Genomic DNA, 21,692 nt, shown 5'->3' with positions numbered 1-21,692 from the left:
TTGCGAAATACCACCGAAGTATGGTATTGTGACTCTCGTAATATTATTTGCGGTATTCTTCCTTGCATTCGCACGCTGTTTCTGCCTTCTTTATTCATAGGGACTCTAAAGGCTCTATCAGAGATCTAAAAGCTGAAAGTTTCTGGCTATTAGGATGACAGGATTTATTTTGTATCAACACAGCAGTTGTGGTTGGTTTCCTAAATATTTTAAAAACATGCCTACAATTTTGTTTCCTAATACTTAGGTCGAGAAATTGCAGTTCACCATTTTTCTCTTCTTCCAAAGTGAATTCAATTTTACCGTGTAACTCGTTAAATTTATTTACTATTTCTGCAACTTCTTTTTCTTGTCCATGTTGGGAATAGATCAGGATCTCGTTATTTTACGTAGACAAGACAAAGGCAAAAAGCTGGATCTACTGGAACAGCTGGAAATTACAATACATAGCGTGGATAATCAGAACACACTGAATGAACACCTAACTGGTGATACAAATAATTTTTTCAAACATTTCACTGGTTTCTTCTAGTGACTACATTTTTAGCAATTGGCAGGATACCATCATTTCATGAGGTCCTTGGAACATGTATACGTCATCTGTTTGTATAGACATCTCTGTGACTTCCTTGTTTACTTGCGCGTGAGCTCACTCGCGTTTCAGTGTCCTGTTTGGCTACGTGGTGTGTGGTATCAATGAAGACGCACGGGCGGTTTACGACGATAGAGGAGAGAGCCATGTGATTAGATTTGGACACCATAGGCAACACCATTTTAGAGTTTTTTTTATATTTTGACGATTATGTGGAGATGCACCTTGGAAGACACGGCTGCAACAAGGGAAGTAGCCACGATGTTTTAATTTTATTATCAATTTTATTGTGTCTGGTGCATGTTCTATTTTAGCGAGTTTTAACAGATTCATTTACTTTTTATTATTCTGATGATGGAAGCTTGACTTTCGAAACGCGTCAATCTTAGTGTTTAACACTATAAACAAGTGGTTGAGCCGATATATTTTTTAATATTGACGTTCACAACCACGACCTCTCATCCAGTATGGATAAAATCAAAGTTATTTTCCATTCTCTGTATATTCAAACGTGGTAGTAGACAGAATGAAAACCATTCCAAACTAATCATCGTTTAGGAACATACTGGTTTCGGAAATGATCAACTTTGGCAAAGTCTATGCATATATTAGGGATTTAGGATTGAAATTTATTCGAAATAAAATCATATAGTCATTATCGCGTGGTTTGTGGGTAGCAGAAACTGTAGACCTTTAGCACAGGTTGTTAAGTGCGTTGGACGGAGAGAAAATTTCCGAGGCTTTCTTATTCTCTTCCACCACGATGTCCGTATTGGAAGCAATATTTCACTGCGTCGATTTAGTGCAGACTTACCGAAGGGTTCTTTATCATCCCCAGTACAGGGAACATGGAGCGGCTGCCATATTTCACAACTAGCAACGGCAGATAGAAGGTAGGAACGGCTTCCGGCAATCCCAGTATTAAAAGCTGCTATGGCGGCGCTTTGCTAGGTTCACACCATAGTGAACAATCAGCTAACGTTCTATCAGCCTTTCGGCAGGTACAGAAGTTGCACATTTGATAACTTTCGTATTTCCCACAGTATTTGTAAATCGTTCAATAACCGAAGGACGAAATGTAGATTTGCGATGCAACTTTTCTTATTTGACAATTCATGCAATGAATATGACAAAAGCGACTGAAACCAAGTACATCAACAAGGTATCAAATACGTATGTCATTACGCGTACTTTGAACTTGAAAAGAAAAGATCTCTTTCGAAAAGATGGTTTTCGGTTTGGAAGCTCTTGTAAGAAAATGTATATGTAACTGTTTCATTACATAAGTATCGACACCATCACTGGAATCTGATATACATTGATGGGAACACTCCTGTAACAAGTTACATATATGTATGAAATAACGTACATAAAGCAAATAGTTTTGAACTAAAAAGTCTTCCCTGACAAAAGTTAAAATTTAGCAACATACGCGTAGCTGTAGTAGAATTTGCAATGCACACTGCAAGACAGGGGCAGCCAAGAATTCGGCACAGGGGTTCATGTGGAAAAGCCCTCTTGCCTGGCAGCACATTTCCCCCACCACCATTCCACATGATCTGACAACGAGTGTGAGGAGGGGAAGAGGAGGAAAATACGAACATGCCGCATTTAAATCGAAATGCAGTCGCACTGCAAACGACTTGGTTTCCTATTTCATATTTCTCAAGAACATAGATCACAAACGAAACAAATTTTCACTATTATTAAATAGTTTTTTGTGTACTGAAGACATGATATAACCTTTATCTGGTGCAAACTGTTGGTATAAGGACAAACACAGATAATTTCATAGATATTTCAGACTCAGGTTGCGACATAATCTAGACTTGTTTAGTTTCATATTCGAAAAGAGCCATATGTTGATTGAAATATTTTACGACGTTTGCTTTCTCGTTTGGGAGATGGGGAAACTTTTTCTGAGGAAAACAATGTAGAACTCCTGGACAATTTTAACGTAAATGATTTGTCTTTTAAATTGGAACTATACTGGAGAGCAATCAGCTTCATGTGTACATGCAGAGGGGCGTTTTCAATCAAGAGGGCAAGCGACCTCGAAAACAGGTGTAAGACTGGCAGGGTCCTCAAAACATTTGTGAAACTATCCTTGTAATTCTTTTAAAGCCACTATGATTCATTCAAAATTCGTGATTTCTTCAACACCTGTCGGCTTTACGGTCTATTAGTCTAGGCCTTAATATGAGGAAGAAATTTCTGGGATTGTACTTTTGAAGCACTGAATTGTATGCTAGTGAAACGTGGACGGTGGGAAAACCGGAACAGAAGAGAATCTAAGCATTTGAGATGTAGTACTACAGAAGGATGTTGAAAATTAGGTGGGCGGATAAAGTAATTAATGAGGAGGTACCTCACAGAATCGGTGAGGAAAGGAGTATATGGGAAACGCTGACAAGAAGATGAGATTGGATGGTAGGACGTCTGTTAGGACATCAGGGAGTACGTTCCATGGTCCTAGTGGAAGCAGTAATGGGTAAAAACTGCAGAGGAAGAAACAATAGGGAATACGTCCAGCAGGTAGTTGAGAACGTTGGTTGAAGTTCCTAATCTGAGATGAGGGCGGAAAAAGTTTGTGGAAATAAACGGTCTTTTTTGTAAGAAATTCCACAGTGCCATTGTCTTTTACAATGCATCCCCATCAAATCACAAGTAATTTGTTCCTCACATTTGGCAGCGTTTTACTGAGATTTTTGTGGAGTCAAGTCCCCTTACAATGTGAGGTCTGCAATCGTTTCCGAATGTTATAATTTTCGTTTCTGTTCTCCTTTTCCCATCATAAATACGACAATAGCAGGTTTTGAATGAAAAAAAATTTCAGACATATTCCTTGATTCAACCAACGTACTTTTCATCGAAAACTGTTGAAAGTGACAGCGGAATAACGCATACCATTTCCAGTTTCATCACATGCTCCATGCCTGCAAATTTAGCATAAAGGGCCTCTTGGCGTCCATAACAATGAATCATATCTGTCGATCGTTCTAATAATTAATTGTTATCCTTCTCTTACAACATTTGTAACGCCGGAAATGCATATCCTCCTATTTCCATCTATTGTACCGTAATGTTTTCCTTATTTTGTTACCTGAAGATATAACATTTCTGTGTCTTTATATATTGTAATTGTTTTAATATATATATATATATATATATATATATATATATATATATATATATATATATATATATATACATACTCCTGGAAATGGAAAAAAGAACACATTGACACCGGTGTGTCAGACCCACCATACTTGCTCCGGACACTGCGAGAGGGCTGTACAAGCAATGATCACACGCACGGTACAGCGGACACACCAGGAACCGCGGTGTTGGCCGTCGAATGGCGCTAGCTGCGCAGCATTTGTGCACCGCCGCCGTCAGTGTCAGCCAGTTTGCCGTGGCATACGGAGCTCCATCGCAGTCTTTAACACTGGTAGCATGCCGCGACAGCGTGGACGTGAACCGTATGTGCAGTTGACGGACTTTGAGCGAGGGCGTATAGTGGGCATGCGAAAGGCCGGGTGGACGTACCGCCGAATTGCTCAACACGTGGGGCGTGAGGTCTCCACAGTACATCGATGTAGTCGCCAGTGGTCGGCGGAAGGTGCACGTGCCCGTCGACCTGTGACCGGACCGCAGCGACGCACGGATGCACGCCAAGACCGTAGGATCCTACGCAGTGCCGTAGGGGACCTCACCGCCACTTCCCAGCAAATTGCTCGTGGAGTATCGGCGAGGACCATTCGCAACCGTCTCCATGAAGCTGGGCTACGGTCCCGCACACCGTTAGGCCGTCTTCCGCTCACGCCCCAACATCGTGCAGCCCGCCTCCAGTGATGTCGCGACAGGCGAGAATGGAGGGACGAATGGAGACGTGTCGTCTTCAGCGATGAGAGTCGCTTCTGCCTTGGTGCCAATGATGGTCGTATGCGTGTTTGGCGCCGTGCAGGTGAGCGCCACAATCAGGACTGCATACGACCGAGGCACACAGGGCCAACACCCGGCATCATGGTGTGGGAAGCGATCTCCTACACTGGCCGTACACCACTGGTGATCGTCGAGGGGACACTGAATAGTGCACGGTACATCCAAACCGTCATCGAACCCATCGTTCTACCATTCCTAGACCGCCAAGGGAACTTGCTGTTCCAACAGGACAATGCACGTCCGCATGTATCCCGTGCCACCCAACGTGCTCTAGAAGGTGTAAGTCAACTACCCTGTCCAGCAAGATCTCCGGATCTGTCCCCCATTGAGCATGTTTGGGACTGGATGAAGCGTCGTCTCACGTGGTCGGCACGTCCTGCACGAACGCTGGTCCAACTGAGGCGCCAGGTGGAAATGGCATGGCAAGCCGTTACACAGGACTTCAAAATGGTTCAAATGGCTCTGAGCACTATGGAACTCAACTGCTGTGGTCATAAGTCCCCTAGAACTTAGAACTACTTAAACCTAACTAACCTAAGGACAGCACACAACACCCAGCCATCACGAGGCAGAGAAAATCCCTGACCCCGCCGGGAATCGAACCCGGGAACCCGGGCGTGGGAAGCGAGAACGCTACCGCACGACCACGAGATGCGGGCTCCACAGGACTACATCCAGCATCTCTACGATCGTCTCCATGGGAGAATAGCAGCCTGCATTGCTGCGAAAGGTGGATATACACTGTACTAGTGCCGACATTGTGCATGCTCTGTTGCCTGTGTCTATGTGCCTGTGGTTCTGTCAGTGTGATCATGTGATGTATCTGACCCCAGGAATGTGTCAATAAAGTTTCCCCTTCCTGGGACAATGAATTCACGGTGTTCTTATTTCAATTTCCAGGAGTATATATATATATATATATATATATATATATATATATATATATATATATATATATATATATATATATGTGTGTGTCGATGTATAATTGGTTTGTTTTGTAAATATTATTTGTATTTTACGCTGAGTCTTGCCTAGGGAAACCTATGCTATCGAACGAATACATCGATAGGTCGTGTGAAGAACGAAAGTGCGAGAGAGAGTCTGGTTGGAGTAGTGCGATTGAGCAGGTGTGTTGTGCGACGCTCCCGCAAGTTGCCGGGCTTTGGGGGTTTGGCAGCATGTAATTGTGATCGACTGGCTATAATAGTTTCTAGCACGGTGTCGCGGACGGGAAGCATTAGCTGGCACACATCAAGAGCCCGTTTCGCCTGGTGTCCGTGTCGAGAAGAAGGCGCGCCAGCATCCAGCTTCTGCAACAGCGACGGCCGACAATGAGTGACTGTCGCCACCTCCTCGATCGACGGCTTCAAACCTTCAATCAACCAACAAGGAATACCGGAAGCACTTAAAGTTACAGAACTATATGGCGGACCTCAGCTTTTAAAATTGTTGCATCACAAAATTACAGCAACTTAGCATGAACCTATGTTGCTCATTGTCCCAATTGCATTGCCAAGCAGGGTCCCTTCCTTTTCCGAAATGAACCCGAGTGTCGTTGAAATTCAAACGCCAGCATTAAAGCAGCATCATTCAATTTCACTGCTTTAATTTCAAAGTTCAGTTAAAGTATTCATAGCTGGCTACAATATTTAGTTTACACAAGCACAAATTAAGAGTGCGAGTTTTGTTACCGTATTGTAGCTTACCTGTGACTCCAGCTCAGCTTGGTACGTACTAAATTTTACTATTGTTAATTGTTCAGAATCATTTAATTCAAGTTCAAAGTTAAATCTCTTATTTCTAAATTTCGTAGATTCAAGTAGCTTTTGAAATGATTGTTGAGGTAGTCCAAGACTAACTGTATTTTACTGAATTTCAATATGCTTCAGAAACGAAGTTCACTATTAATTTCAGTCACTAAATTAACTTTCAGTTTTCTGGTTTTATTAATTCCTTTGCTAAATTAAGTCAGAGTGTAGCGAAATTTATTACTTCTGACAAACTTTCAGTTTTCACACTACACGTGTCAACCTTCAGTTGCCACGCTTCTAGTGCTAATTTTATGTGTAATAACCTTTCTTTTTCAGTTACTATAGTAATTGTCCTTAGGACTGGCGACCGTAATTTCCCCCAAATCTCAAATATCTAATTACCGCTGGTTAATTGTTAACGTAACGGCCGCACATTTACTTTCTTTATTAACTTTACCCCTTTTCAAAACTAATTTCCACCAGTTTCATTTGCATTTTTCCTTTCATTTAGATGTAACCCTTTCCTCCCTCTTTACCGACAGATTAACTTCGGTGACGAAAAAATGGTTCAAATGGCTCTGAGCACTATGGGACTCAACTGCTGAGGTCATTAGTCCCCTAGAACTTAGAACTAGTTAAACCTAACTAACCTAAGGACATCACAAACATCCATGCCCGAGGCAGGATTCGAACCTGCGACCGTGGCGGTCTTGCGGTTCCAGACTGCAGCGCCTTTAACCGCACGGCCACTTCGGCCGGCTAACTTCGGTGACGATTGCTTTCCCAAATTTCCATTAGGTACACGCGGTTTAAATTTTCACTGTCATTAAGGTCGATAAGTGAGGGGGAGGTTACACATTCCCATTCATTTTGATATGCTTGTGGCGACAGATCGCTAGATTACCTCTTTTTATGCAAACAGCCCTGGATCTGTGAACGTCTTTTGTACCATGAACAAATATCAAAGGGTAAACAGCGCTGGCTCACGATTCTGCCAAAATGAAGAAAGTCGTCCCATCCGAAAAATGCCACACGGCAATGCTAACTGAAATGTCGCTCCGTAGCGAGCACTTCAGAGAAGGACCGAGCGAAAGCTGAAACACACCAAGCCTCGGCCCTCACGCTGCCCGAACCTCGTGCTTGCGTGCAGTTTGGCACGTCGTGGCCATCCCTGCTAACAAGGGAACCTCCCCATCGCACCCCCCTCAGATTTAGTTATAAGTTAGCACAGTGGATAGGCCTTGAAAAAATTAACACAGATCAATCGAGAAAACAGGAAGAAGTTGTGTGGAACTATGAAAAAAGTAACCAAAATATGCAAACTGAGTAGTCCATGCGCAAGGTAAGCAACATCAAGGAGAATCTGAGCCCAGGACTGCCGTGGTCGCGTGGTTAGCGTGAGCAGCTGCAGAATAAGAGGTCCTTGGTTCAAGTCTTCCCTAGCGTGAAATTTTTTTATTTTCAGACAATTATCAAAGTTCAGGCACTCACACATAATCAACTTCGCTTTCCAAAATTCCAGGACATGTTGAGATTTGCTTGGACATATGCAGGATTTGAAGGTCTACATACGGAAAAATTTGAAAACATTAAAAACATGTTTTGACAGAGCACAGGGAAAACTGCGCGACTGTGAAACTGTTGCATTAATTTGTTGCAGTTTATGTGACAAACTCTTATGTTTTCATCACTTTTTTGGGAGTGATTATCACATCCACAAGAAAACCTAAATCGGGCAAGGTAGAAGAATCTTTTTACCCATTCGCCAAGTGTACAAGTTAGGTGGGTCGACAACATATTCCCGTCATGTGACGCACATGCCGTCACCAGTATCGTATAGAATGTATCAGACGTGTTTTCCTGTGGAGGAATTGGTTGACCTTGCGATCAAATGTTTTCGGATACCATTGGAGACGCACGTCCTTTCGTCTACTAATCGCACGGTTTTGCGGTGTGGTCGCAAGACACAGAGACTAAACTCATTACAGTGAACACAGACGTCAATGAACGAACGGACAGATCATAACTTTGCGAAAATAAAGAAAATAAACTTTTCACTGGAGGGAAGACTTGAACCATGGACCTCTCTTTTCGCAGCTGCTCACGCTAACCACGAGACCACGGCGCTCCTGAGCTCATATTCTCCTTGATTTTGCCTATCTTTCACATGGACTACTCAGTTTGCATATTTTGGTTATTTTTTTCATAGTTCCACACAACTTCTTCCTGCTTTCTCGATTGATCTGTGTTCAGTTTTTCAAGGCCTATCCACTGTGGCAACTGTGCGATGGGGAGGTTCCCTTGCAAGGTTTTGCTGCTTTAGAGCTGTCTTTGGAGTACGACTCAAGTGGAGACCAGCGTGCCGAGCGGTTGTTAAGAATACATGAGCAGCGAATTGATGCACTGACGAGAACGATACAAGCAGGCTGAGTGACTAGTGAATACGAATACATAGCAGAACACTACAAAATATAAGAATGTATGAATAATTTTGTGTCAAAGTGCAAGTAGTAGGTTCATGATTGTTTTGACTAGCGGTCAGATTATAAGCTTTTGTCATGTGATGGTAAAATGAGAATTGGTATGCTACGTGCAGTAATCGATATGACCCTGTGTGTGAAGTGTTATCCTCATATTTTTTAAATCAACATATTGCTTTACTTTTTTTACTGTATGGTGTTCACTACACCCCACATCTTACAACACTTCCAAGATCAAAGAATAAATGTACCTGGAATAAATCGAACCTTACATTTCAAGAAAAAATACCTCAGTTATAATACAGGTCTAAGTAAAATCTTTTTACATAGCTACAAAATAAAAATAAATAATATAGGTATTGGGGAGCAATCAGAGAATGCATCGCAAAAAAATGCAGTCATTTAGCTCTATCGAAGACTGCCCTACACCGTTCACAAGTATACATTGCTACAATGTTATAGCTTGACTGAAGACTGCAATACATAGTTACGAGCTGAAGACAATTCACATTTAAACGCAAACTGGCGTTTTCCTGGGAAAGTATAAACACAATATTATAATGGAAGGCGATAGCAGCAATGAAATACAGCGAACCTAGTTAATTCAGTACTGCAGTGTAATGAGAAAATTATATTTTCCTCTCTACACATGTAAACATCTGTATGAAATGTATGGGAACATGACAAAATGGTTCAAATGGCTGTGAGCACTATGGGACTTAACATCTATGGTCATCAGTCCCCTAGAACTTAGAACTACTTAAACCTAACTAACCTAAGGACAGCACACAACACCCAGCCATCACGAGGCAGAGAAAATCCCTGACCCCGCCGGGAATCGAACCTGGGAACCCGGGCGTGGGAAGCGAGAACGCTACCGCACGACCACGAGATGCGGGCGGGAACATGACATGTTATTATTTAATTATATAGAGATGAGACGGAAGAGAGTATACGAGTTACTAATCGTGATAATGAATGTGTGAAAATGTTTGGGCTGGGATGGGGAGGTAGGCGGGATGTGAAAACAGAATACAAGGCTGTGAATAATGTATGTAAGAGACAGGGATGAGTAAGTGATATGTGCATGCCTGCAACTGTGAAAATAATCGATTTGTTTATAAATAACTTATCTACCGGGTGATCAAAAATCAGTATAAATTTGAAAACAAAATAAACCACGGAATAATGTAGATAGAGAGATAAAAATTGACGGACATGCTTGGAATGACATGGGGTTTCATTAGAACCAAAAAAAAAAAAAACAACGTTCACAAAATGTCCGACAGATAGCGCTGGGCAGCTACCGTGACGGGTGAGAGGTACGCCGATATGTTACAGAATCGCATCATCCCCAGCCTGGATGATAAACACCTGCAGGAACGTACGATGTTTATGCAGGATGGCGCTCCACCCCATATTGCGACGCGTGAAAGATCTCTTGCGCGCGTCGTTTGGTGATGATCGTGTGCTCAGCCGCCACTTTTGTCATGCTTGGCCTCCCAGGTCCCCAGACCTCAGACCGTGCGATTATTGTCTTTGGGGTTACCTGAAGTCGCAAATGTATCGTGATCGACCGACATCTCTAGGGATGCTGAAAGACAACATCCAACGCTAATGCCTCACCATAACTCCGGACATGCTTTACAGCGCTGTTCACAACATTATTCCTCGACTACAGCTATTGTTGAGGAGCTGATAGAATAGCTCCCTACTTAGAATTTATATACAACCGCTCGCTCACCGATAGATCTGTACCTACAGATTGGAAAATTGCGCAGGTCGCACCAGTGTTTATGAAGGGTAGTAGGAGTAATCCATCGAACTACAGACGTATATCATTGACGTCGGTTTGCAGTAGGGTTTTGGAGCATATACTGTATTCAAACTTTATGAATCACCTCGAAGGGAACCATCTATTGATACGTAATCAGTATGGTTTCAGAAAACATCGTTCTTGTGCAACGCAGCTAGCTCTTTATTCGCATGAAGTAATGGCGGCTACCTACAGGGGATCTCAGGTTGATTCCGTATTTCTGGATTTCCGGAAAGCTTTTGACACCGTTCCTCACAAGCGACTTCTAATCAAGCTGCGGGCCTATGGGGTATCGTCTCAGTTGTGCGACTGGATTCGTGATTTCCTGTCAGGAAGGTCGCAGTTCGTAGTAATAGACGGCAAATCATCGAGTAAAACTGAAGTGATATCAGGTGTTCCCCAGGGAAGCGTCCTGGGACCTCTGCTGTTCCTGATCTATATAAATGACCCGGGTGACAATCTGAGCAGTTCTCATAGGTTGTTTTCAGATGATGCTGTAATTTACCGTCTAGTAAGGTCAACTGAAGACCAGTATCAGTTGCAAAGCGATTTAGAAAAGATTGCTGTATGGTGTGGCAGGTGGCAGTTGACGCTAAATAACGAAAAGTGTGAGGTGATCCACATGAGTTCCAAAAGAAATCCGTTGGAGTTCGATTACTTGATAAATAGTATAATTCTCAAGGCTGTTAATTCAGCTAAGTACCTTGGTGTTGTAATTACGAACAACTTCAGTTGGAAAGACCACATAGATAATATTGTGGGGAAGGCCAGCCAAAGGTTGCTTTTCATTGGCAGGACACTTAGAAGATGCAACAAGTCCCCTAAAGTGACAGCTTACACTACACTCGTTCGTCCTCTGTTAGAATATTGCCGCGCGGTGTGGGATCCTTACCAGGTGGGATTGACGGAGGACATCGAAAGGGTGCAAAAAAGGGCAGCTGCGGTTTCCGCGTAGCCTGTTTGGCCAGCCTGTCGGCAAGTTCGTTGCCTAGGATGCCGACGTGTCCTGGGGTCCTTACAAACACCACTGAACTATGGGACTGGTCCAGGGCATAGATGGACTCCTCGATCGACGGTACCAAAGGAAGGCGAGGGTAGCACTGGTCGGTACAGAGAAGAAACGATTCCCCAGGGCATGAACGGATATACTGAAGTGCATGAAATATGGCCACCAGCTCTGCAATGAATACACTGCAGCCATCGGGCAAGGAATGCGGTTCAATATGGCCTCTGTGGACGTAGACCAAGCCAACATAACCATCAGCCATCGAAGCGTCGTTGTAAACCATTTCACAGCCCCAGAATACGTCATGAATCGAGAGGAAGTGACAGCGGAGAGCAGTAGGAGTAACTGAGTCCTTAGGGTCATGCAAAAGGTCCAGCCAGATCTGTGGCCTAGGTGTACACCTAGGAGGTGCATGCAGATGACCCTGGATGGGAAGTCGTACAGGGAAGGACTGCAGTTCAGACAGAAGGGATTGCAAGCGAACCCTAAACGTTAGCCCTGACCTGGTCTGCCGATGAAGGAGATAAACTGCCGCAGGTGTAAAAAGGAGACAGATATTCGGATGCTCAGGAGAGCTACGAATGTGTGCGACGTAACTGGCGGGCAGTTGCGCACGTCGGATGTGCAGTGGAGGGACTCCGGCCTCCACCAGAACACTGGTCACCGGACTCGTTCTAAAAGCTCCCATCGCTAGGCGAACGCCACACACGCAACGCTGACGGTGGCGCCGGAACATAAACCAGACTCCCATAGTCCAGGCGGTATTGAACATGGGCTTTGTGGAGCTGCAGCAGCGTAGAGCGATCTGCACCCCAGTTGGTGTTGCTCAGGCAGCGGAGGACACTGAGGTGCTGCCAGCACTTCCGCTTCAGCAGACGAAGATAAGGTAGCCAAGTCAACTGGACGTCGAAAACCTGTCCTAAGATTCTATATGCATCCATTACAGTGAGTGGATCGTCATGAAGGTAAGGTTCTGGTTCCGGATGAACGGTACGACGCCGACAGAAGTGCATGACCCACGACTTTGCGGCCGAAAACTGGAAACCGTGGGCGAGAGCCGATGACTGCGCCTTGTGGATGGCTCCCTGTAGGCGCCGCTCAGCAACACCAGTGCTGGTGAAGCAGTACGAAATGCAGAAGTCGTCTGCATACAGAGAGGGTGAGACGGACGGCCCTACAGCAGCTGCTAGACCGTTAAGGGCCACTAAAAATAGTGATACACTCAATACAGATACCAGCGCGATCCCATTCTCCTGGATATGAGGTGAACTACGGGAAGCGCCGACTTGGACACGGAAAGTACGGAACTACAGGAAATTCAGGATAAATTCCCGAGTGTAATGTGGCAAAGATATGATGTCGCCAGGTGGTGTCATACGCCTTCCGTGCATCAAAAAAGACGTCAGAAAGGTGTTGGCGTCTGGAAATGGCTGTTCGGATGGCAGACTCGAGGGACACAAGATTATCAGTAGTAGAGCGCCCCTGGCGGAAGCCGTCCCGACATGGAGCCAGTAGGCTCCAGGACCCAACCCAACTGCCGACACACCATACGTTCCACCAGCTTATAAAGAACGCTGGTGAGGCTGATGCGCCGATAGATATCCACATCAAAAGGGTTTTCATCGGGTTTGAGCACCAAAACAATGATGCTCTCCCGCCACTGCGATGGAAAGACGCCATAGTACTAGATCCGGTTGAAGATTACGAGGAGATGACGCTTCTAATCAAATGTTTCATCATCTGACTATGGATCCAATCCGGCCCAGGAATTGTGTTCTGGCAATGTGAAAGTGCACTGAGGAGCTCCCACTCTGTAAATCAGGCGTTACAGGGTTCACTGTGGCACGCAGTGATTGAGTGGACATTCCTTTCCATCCGCCGTTTGAGGGTGCGAAAGGCTGGGGGACAGTTCTCCGATGCAGAGGCTCGAGCTTAGTGCTAAGCAAAGTGCTCGGCAATCGCGTAGGCGTCGCTACGTTGAAAGTCATTGATGGTAACATCTGTTGGTGTCTGGTACCCAAAAAGACGTCTGATCTTCGTCCAGACTTGGGAAGGTGACGTATGGCACACAATGGTCGACACATACCTCTCCCAACACTCCTGTGTCTGTCGTTCTATAAGCTGGCGTATGTGGGCACAGAGCCGCTTAAAGGTTCTCAAATGCCCTTGGAAAGGGTGCCGCCTATGTCGCTGTAGAGCTCGCCGACGCGCTGTAATTGCCTCAGTGACTTTCGGCCACCACCAAGGGACTGACTTTCATTGGGAGCATCCCTAAGAGCGAGGGATCGAGTTTTCTGCCGCAGAAACGATTGTGGTGGTCACCTGTTCAACCATATCATCGATATTACCAGATGGGGGACAGTCTACAGTAACACCAAAAGTGAATGTCTCCCAGTCCACCTTGTTTAAAGCCCATCAGTGCAGGCCTCTGTGGGCCTGATGTCTGGGCAGTGACAGGAAGATTGGGAAGTGGTTACCACCACACAGGTCGTCATGGACTCTCCAGTGGATAGGCGGGAGCAGTCCTGGGCTGCAAATTGATAAATCTGTTGCCGAGTTACTACCTTAAGTCACACTGAAATATGTGGTGGCCCCAGTATTTAAGAGGCAGAGGTCGAACTGAGACAGTTTGTAACGCCGGAAATGCATATCCTCCTATTTCCATCTATCGTACCATAACTTTTTCCTTATTTTGTTACCTGAAGATATAACATTTCTGTGTCTTTATATATTGTAATTGTTTTAATATTTGTATATATATATATATATATATATATATATATATATATATATATATATATATATATATATATATGCATTTATGTCGATGTATAATTGGTTTGTTTTGTAAATATTATTTGTATTTTACACTGGGTCTTGCCTAGGGAAAACTATGCTATAGAACGAATGCATCGATAGGTCGTGTGAAGAACGAAAGTGTGTAGGATCTTTGGTAGTGTTAACTCTGCCGCGTGGAGCGCGGCAGCGAGAAGGGGGAGTCTGGTTGGAGTAGTGCAGTGGAGCACGTGCGTTGTGTGACGCTCCCGCGAGTTGCCGCGCTTTCGGAGTTTGGCAGCGTGTAATAGCGCTCGACTTGCTATGATAGTTTCGGACATGGTGTCGCAGACGGGAAGCGTTAGCTGGCACACATCAAGAGCCCGTTTCGGCTGGAGACCGTGTCGAGAAGAAGGCGCGCCAACATCCAGCTTCTGCAACAGCGACGGCCGACAATGAGTGACTGTCGCCACCTCCTCGATCGCCGGCTTCAAACCTTCAATCAACCAGCAAGGAAGACTGGCAGCACGTAAAGTTTCAGAACTGTATGGCAGACCTCAGCTTTTAAAATTGTTGCATCACAAAATTACAGCAACTTAGCATGAACCTTTGTTGCTCATTGTCCCCATTGCATTGCCAAGCAGGGTCCCTTCCTTTTCCGAAATGAACCCGATTGTCGTTGAAATTCAAACGCCAGCATTAAAATAATATAATTCAATTTCACTGCCTTAATTTCAAAGTTCAGTTAAATTATTCATAGCTGGCTACAATATTTAGATTACACAAGCACAAATTAAGAGTGCGAGTTTTGTTACCGTATTTTAGCTTACCTGTGACTGCAGCTCAGCTTGGTACGTACTAAATGTTACTATTGTTAATTGTTCAGAATCATTTAATTCAAGTTCAAAGTTAAATCTCTTATTTCTAAATTGCATAGAGTCAAGTTGCTTTTGAAATGATTGTTGAGGTAGTCCAAGACTAACCGTATTTTGCTGAATTTCGATGTGCTTCGGAAATAAAGCTCACTATTAACTTCAGTCACTAAATTAACTTCCGATTTTCCGGTTTTATTAATTCTTTTGCTAAATTAAGTCAGAGTGTAGCGAAATTTATTACTTCTGACAAACTTTCAGTTTTCACACTACACGTGTCAACCTTCAGTTGCCACGCTTCTAGTGCTAATTATATGTGTAATAACCTTTCTGTTTCAGTTACTATAGTAATTGTCCTTAGGACTGGCGACCGTAATTTGCCCCAAATCTCAAATATCTAATTACCGCTAGTTAATTGTTAACGTAACGGCCGCACATTTACTTTCTTTATTAACTTTACCCCTTTTCAAAATTAATTTCCACCAGTTTCATTTGCATTTTTCGTTTCATTTAGATGTAACCCTTTCCTCCCTCTTTACCGACAGATTAACTTCGGTGACGATTGCTTTCCCAAATTTCCGTTAGGTACACGCGGTTTAATTTTTCACTGTCATTAAGATCGATAAGTGAGGGGGAGGTTACAAGTTAAGTTTCGACATCTCTGCCTCAGCCAGTAAGCACGATGCCAACCCACAATGGCTTATGGGCGTTAAAATCTCCCAAAACTAGGCAGTTGATCAATCAGTGCAGCTAACACATTCAGGGGTCCTGCACAATCTGAAGGAAGATATACGTTGCAGACAGTTATTTCCTGCATCGTCAGTATTCTGACAGCCACAGCTTCAAGAGGGGTTTGAAGGGGCACAGCTTCACTACAGACTGAGTTTATGACACAGACGCAAACTCCACCTGACACTCGATTATAGTCGCTACGGTTCCTGTAATAGCCCTTATAGCCGCGGAGGGCAGGGGTCCACGTTGATGGAAACCAAGTTTCCTACAGAGCAATGCAGAAAGCCGGTGTTTCTTGTTCTTGAGGGTCTTCTTTTCGATTTCTCGCGCTGTTCCTTGGGTTTTCCTGGTGGGAGGACTTCACTGAATCAGTTTCTGGGTCTGTGAATGAGCGTGAGGCCCCACGACTAGCTGGTTTTGGGCTCTTCAGCCATTGGCGGATGTTATCTTTCCCACTAGCAGAAACCTGGAAGGAACTGATCCAAGGGACCCCTTCCTAGCGAGAGGAGCCGAAGAAAACTTACGCTTCTCTGGCTCAGAAGTGGGTACTGATATCCCTGATGGTTGGAGGAATGGTGCTCCCAAAGTTGGTGGTGTGGGAGCAACAGGGAGGGAAGTGCCCGCACTACCAAGGGGACAGGCGACAGGAATTCTAGGAACTAATGGTGTGACAACTGCTCTCGTAGCGGCGGCGTATGAGTAGGTCATAGCCACAAGACGTAGGCGCTCTAATTTCCTCTTAGCCTCAGTGTAGGTCAGTCAGTCCAGGGTCTTACATTCTATAATTTTTCTCTCTTTTTGTAAAATACTGCAGTCTGGCGAGCAAGATGAATGATGCTCTCCACACTTGTGGAGTCGAGGCACATGGAGTATTGGGATGCAATGGATGTCCACTATCTCGACATGTGGGGCTGGAAATACAAATGGTTCAAATGGCTCTGAGCACTATGGGACTCAACTGCTGAGGTCATTAGTCCCCTAGAACTTAGAACTACTTAAACCTAACTAACCTAAGGACATCACAAACATCCATGCCCGAGGCAGGATTCGAACCTGCGACCGTAGCGGTCTTGCGGTTCCAGGCTGCAGCGCCTTTAACCGCACGGCCACTTCGGCCGGCGCTGGAAATACAGCAGGAAGACATATGACCAAACTTACAGCACTTACAGCACCAAATCAGGGGAGGGTTATATGGCTTGGCATCACTGCGGTAGACCATCACCTTGACCTTCTCGGGCAATGTGTCACCCTCGAAGGCCAAGATGAAGACACCGGTGGCAATCTGGTTATTCCTAGGACTCCGATGGACTCGCCGGACGAAACGAACACCGCGCCGCTCTAAATTGGCGTGAATCGTGTCGTCAGACTGTGGAATATAATACCCTGGACCATATTTAAGCTCTCATGGGGCATGATGGTAACAGAAAGATCCCCCAACTTGCCACAAGCGAGTAATGCCTATGACTGGGCAGAGGATGCTGTTTTTGTCAAAGCTGACCCAGAGCGCAGACTTGTCCTCCAAATGGTCCACAAAAAACTGAGGCTTCATGGGCATGAAAGATTTCCCATCCACTCCCGTACATATGCGGTACCAGGGCGAGTAAGCTTCACTGCCATCCATAGCCTGGCGTTCCTCCCATGGTGTGGCCAGGCAGGGGAACGATTTTGCGTCATATTTCTTAGCACTGAAGTTAGACTTTGCCCACTTAGAGACTGCTGGCGGCGGACCACTAGCAAGAGATGACGTACTACGCTTCATGGTGTGTCAACCGCCCTGATGCCACCCACTACGACTAGGGGACCTCCCCATGGGCGCCGCCCAGCTGCAGAAAAGGCCACCTGGGAGGATCGCCATTGCCAGGAGTCCCGATGCCCCAGGGTGACTGGCATCTACTCCTTGGCATACGAGGGGAAACGGCGTAAACACACCCTGTGTTGTCAGGGGACTACAACCAACAGGGTACTTGGCGGCCCCACCACAACGGACCGGCTATCGTGCTGGATATGAAGTGCAAAGAAGTCCACGGTCATCGTCGGCACGGAAAAAATGGTTCAAATGGCTCTGAGCACTATGGGACTCAACTGCTGAGGTCATTAGTCCCCTAGAACGTAGAACTAGTTAAACCTAACTAACTTAAGGACATCACACACATCCATACCCGAGGCAGGATTCGAACCTGCGACCGTAGCGGTCTTGCGGTTCCAGACTGCAGCGCCTATAACCGCACGGCCACTTCGGCCGGCTCGGCCGAATATATACTGCATGGTGGGAAACGCACACAGGAAGGTGTCGTCGCCCAAGAGATGGAGAATGAGCAGGACTGCAATGCGACGACGAGGAAGTGGGCTAAAGATCTCAAGGCACGATGGACACGATGCACCATGTAAGGCGCTCTCCCACAATTGGCTCGCTCTTCGGGAAAATTTTTAAAAATGGAGGTTAAACCCTACAGGCCGAAACGTGTGAGACTCTTTTTAGTCGCATCTTACGACAGGCAGGAATACCTCAGGCCTATTCTATCCCCCAGACCCGCAGGGGGATATACCGCTAGCTGAATACTGGGCTGATCTCCATGTTCCCCCTCGCTTACACGACTCGCAGACATTTGAAAACATTCGCTCTATTCAATGGCTTACACTAGACGCAAACAGCTTGGATACACTAATTCCGTCCCGGAGGGGGGGGGGGGGGGGGGTTTCGGGATGGCGGCAGGAAGGGCATCCAGCAATACTCTGCAATTAACAGCCAAATCAATAGTAACACCGCCGACCCCGGATGACGTGAGACAAAGGCCCCAAGACAGAAAGAAATAAAAATTTGTCTTTTGGCTGAAGCCCATTGATATGTTTGTGAAATGATGCATGGTAGTGGTTATGGGCTTTCACGCATATGTTTATAATGTCACAGTCTACCTGGAGATGGTCTGTACATGACTGATAATTGATGTGTGGTCAAATGTCAACTACAGCCGTGTGCAGATCATGATTTTTCATGCATTTTAGTGTTAGGAAGTTTTCTGAAGTTCAAGTGGACTGACGTTTCAGACAAAAAGAGAGTAGCAGATTTCTATGGTGCTGATTGTTGTTCGACACACACCGTGCAAGAAGAGCACATATTCGTAATCGCGGCATCGATTCCGAACCAAGTACAGTCCTGACGAGCAAGTTCTTTCGTTCTCACTATACCCCAATGTCCTGGGTGGAGAAGCTTTAACACAGAGGACTGTAACGAAGGTGGTACCACGACTCTGGACTGATCATTATCAGAACGCAACAGCAAAACACCACGTCGAACAAAAAGTCTCTCCTTGTGAGCAAAAAATGGGCGAACCAACGGATCCCCGATCTGTGACTTTGACAAGGGCCATTGGGTAGCAACAAAATTCAGAACGGTAGCAAGGACAGGGTCGGCAGCTGTGGCTGTAGCTACACGACGAAAATCAATCAGAAACAATTCGACCACGTCATCGGTTTCCGAATCAATGAACATGCAAGCAAGTTCGGAGGAATCGAGTGCTCTATCCTCAGCATCAGGCAAACGGGACAATGCATCGGCGTTTCCGTGCTTAGCAGTGGACCGATACAAGATATCGTAGCGCTACTGCGAGAAGAAAATAGACCAGCGAATGAATTTCTGCGCTGAACGTGGAGGTACAGGCTTGTTTGGATGAAAAAGCAATGTCTAGGGTTTGTGGTCTGTGATGATGGTAAAGTGACGACCGTACAAGAAATCATGAAACTTTGTAACACCAAATACGAGAGCCAATGCTTCGTCTTTGCGTAGACGAGAGCACTTTGGACGCAAAGGCAATAGGGCGATCGTGCGATCCATCTTTGTACGCAAGCGCAGCACCGATCCCGAAATCCGATGCATCCACCATCAACAAAAGGGGCTTCTGGGGTTTTGAGCTTCCGATCTGAGCTTTTTCTGGCAAACACTCTGACCATTTCCTTTTTTATTACAATAAAAGCAAATAGCTTGGCGTGACGGGCAATTTTCACGCGAATGTCTAGTAGCGCATTGTGGGCATGTTTTTAGCACTGCATTTGCTTGCCTGCACGGCACATGTGGCTGAGAGCCTGGCAGCAGCAGCGCGGCCGGGCGTGAGGGCTGTTTACTGCTCTGTGCAGCTCGGCCTGCGGGCCAATTAACCTGACAACACGGCTGGTGAAGTATCAAATGATTCCTGAGCCAAGTCAAGTGTGTCCTGCCGATCCAATATGTCCATCACTTGTTGAAGGGAGGGATTGACTAGTTTCAAAATCTGTTCCCTTATACAAACATCAGAAACGTTCTATGCAATTGCATCATGTACCATAGTATCTGAATAAGGGAGTCCACATTGACACTCAAAAGCACAATCCCTAGTAAGGCCTTGCAAGGTTGCAACCCACTCCTGATTAGTCTGACCTGCCGTACGTTTTGTACGAAAGAAGGTATACCGTTTCGCAACTACATTGACTGATTCTTTGAAATATGCATCTAATGCAGACAAAATTTCTTCGTAGGACAAAGTTGCTACGTCATGTCGGGGAAATAATTTGACTATCACATAGTACATGTTCACCCTGACTGATGATAACAAAAAAGGCGGCTACTCGTTACCTTGAATTCTGTAGGCGGCGAGATGGAATCCGAATTGGCGTGACCACTCCGTCCAGCTTTCCAGTGCAGCATCAAACGGTCGAAAAGTTGGTGCAACTGCGTGCTGTGGCTGCGTTAGCGGTGGAGCGGCTGCTGCCGCATCGTTTTGCATCGCATGTTGACCCTGGACGAGCTGTCCAAGGGCATCCAGTAAGGCCTGCGTCTGCTGATTCTGTAAGCGATAAAATTCGAACAGTACATCTGGAGATTGTGGCGAAGCCATTACACAAGTAAATCAGGGCAATATCGATAAGAACGCGGTTTTGCCTCGTCGCCAATGTTGTGGTTGGGAAGAGAGCCAACACCGTTTTACTAAAGCAGGCCGAAATGCACGCGTTTTAGCTCACGCAGTCTGGCGTGAGGTCTGGAACAGGACAAGGAAATTCGAAATTAGAAAAATGGACGTAGGTGGTGGATTACTTAACTTTAAAACATTAATTATGAACGTCGCTCCTGACGGTACACGATTCACAATATGAATAGTAACTGAATGTGGCGCCTTGCTAGGTCGTAGCAAATGATGTAGCTGAAGGCTATGCTAAACTATCGTCTCGGCAAATGAGAGCGTATTTAGTCAGTGAACCATCGCTAGCAAAGTCGGCTGTACAACTGGGGCGAGTGCTATGATGTCTCTCTAGACATGCCGTGTGGCGGCGCTCGGTCTGCAATCTCTGATAGTGGCGACACGCGGGTGCGACGTATACTAGCGGACCGCAGCCGATTTAAAGGCTACCACCTAGCAAGTGTGGTGTCTGGCGGTGACACCACAGAAAGAATGAACACCTATATCTTTCCGTACAGGCTCTTATTTCCCTCATTTTATCATGGTGATCGTTCCTTCCTATGTAGGTCGCTGTCAACAAAATATTTTCGCATTTGGAGGAGACAGTTGGTGATTGGAATTTCGTGAGAAGATTCCGTCGCAACGAAAAACGCCTTTCTTTTAATGATGTCAAGCCCAAATCCTGTACCATTTCTGTGACACTGTCTCACATATTTCGCGATAATACAAAACGTACTGCCTTTCTTAGAACTTTCTCGATGTACTCCATCAGTCCTATCTGGTAAGGATCCC

This window comes from Schistocerca nitens, chromosome 7 (genome assembly GCF_023898315.1).
Source record: "Schistocerca nitens isolate TAMUIC-IGC-003100 chromosome 7, iqSchNite1.1, whole genome shotgun sequence".
In the NCBI taxonomy this organism is placed as follows: Eukaryota; Metazoa; Arthropoda; class Insecta; order Orthoptera; family Acrididae; genus Schistocerca; species Schistocerca nitens.
The sequence above is the reverse complement of the archived record's forward strand: the minus strand, read 5'-3'. Positions refer to the sequence as shown.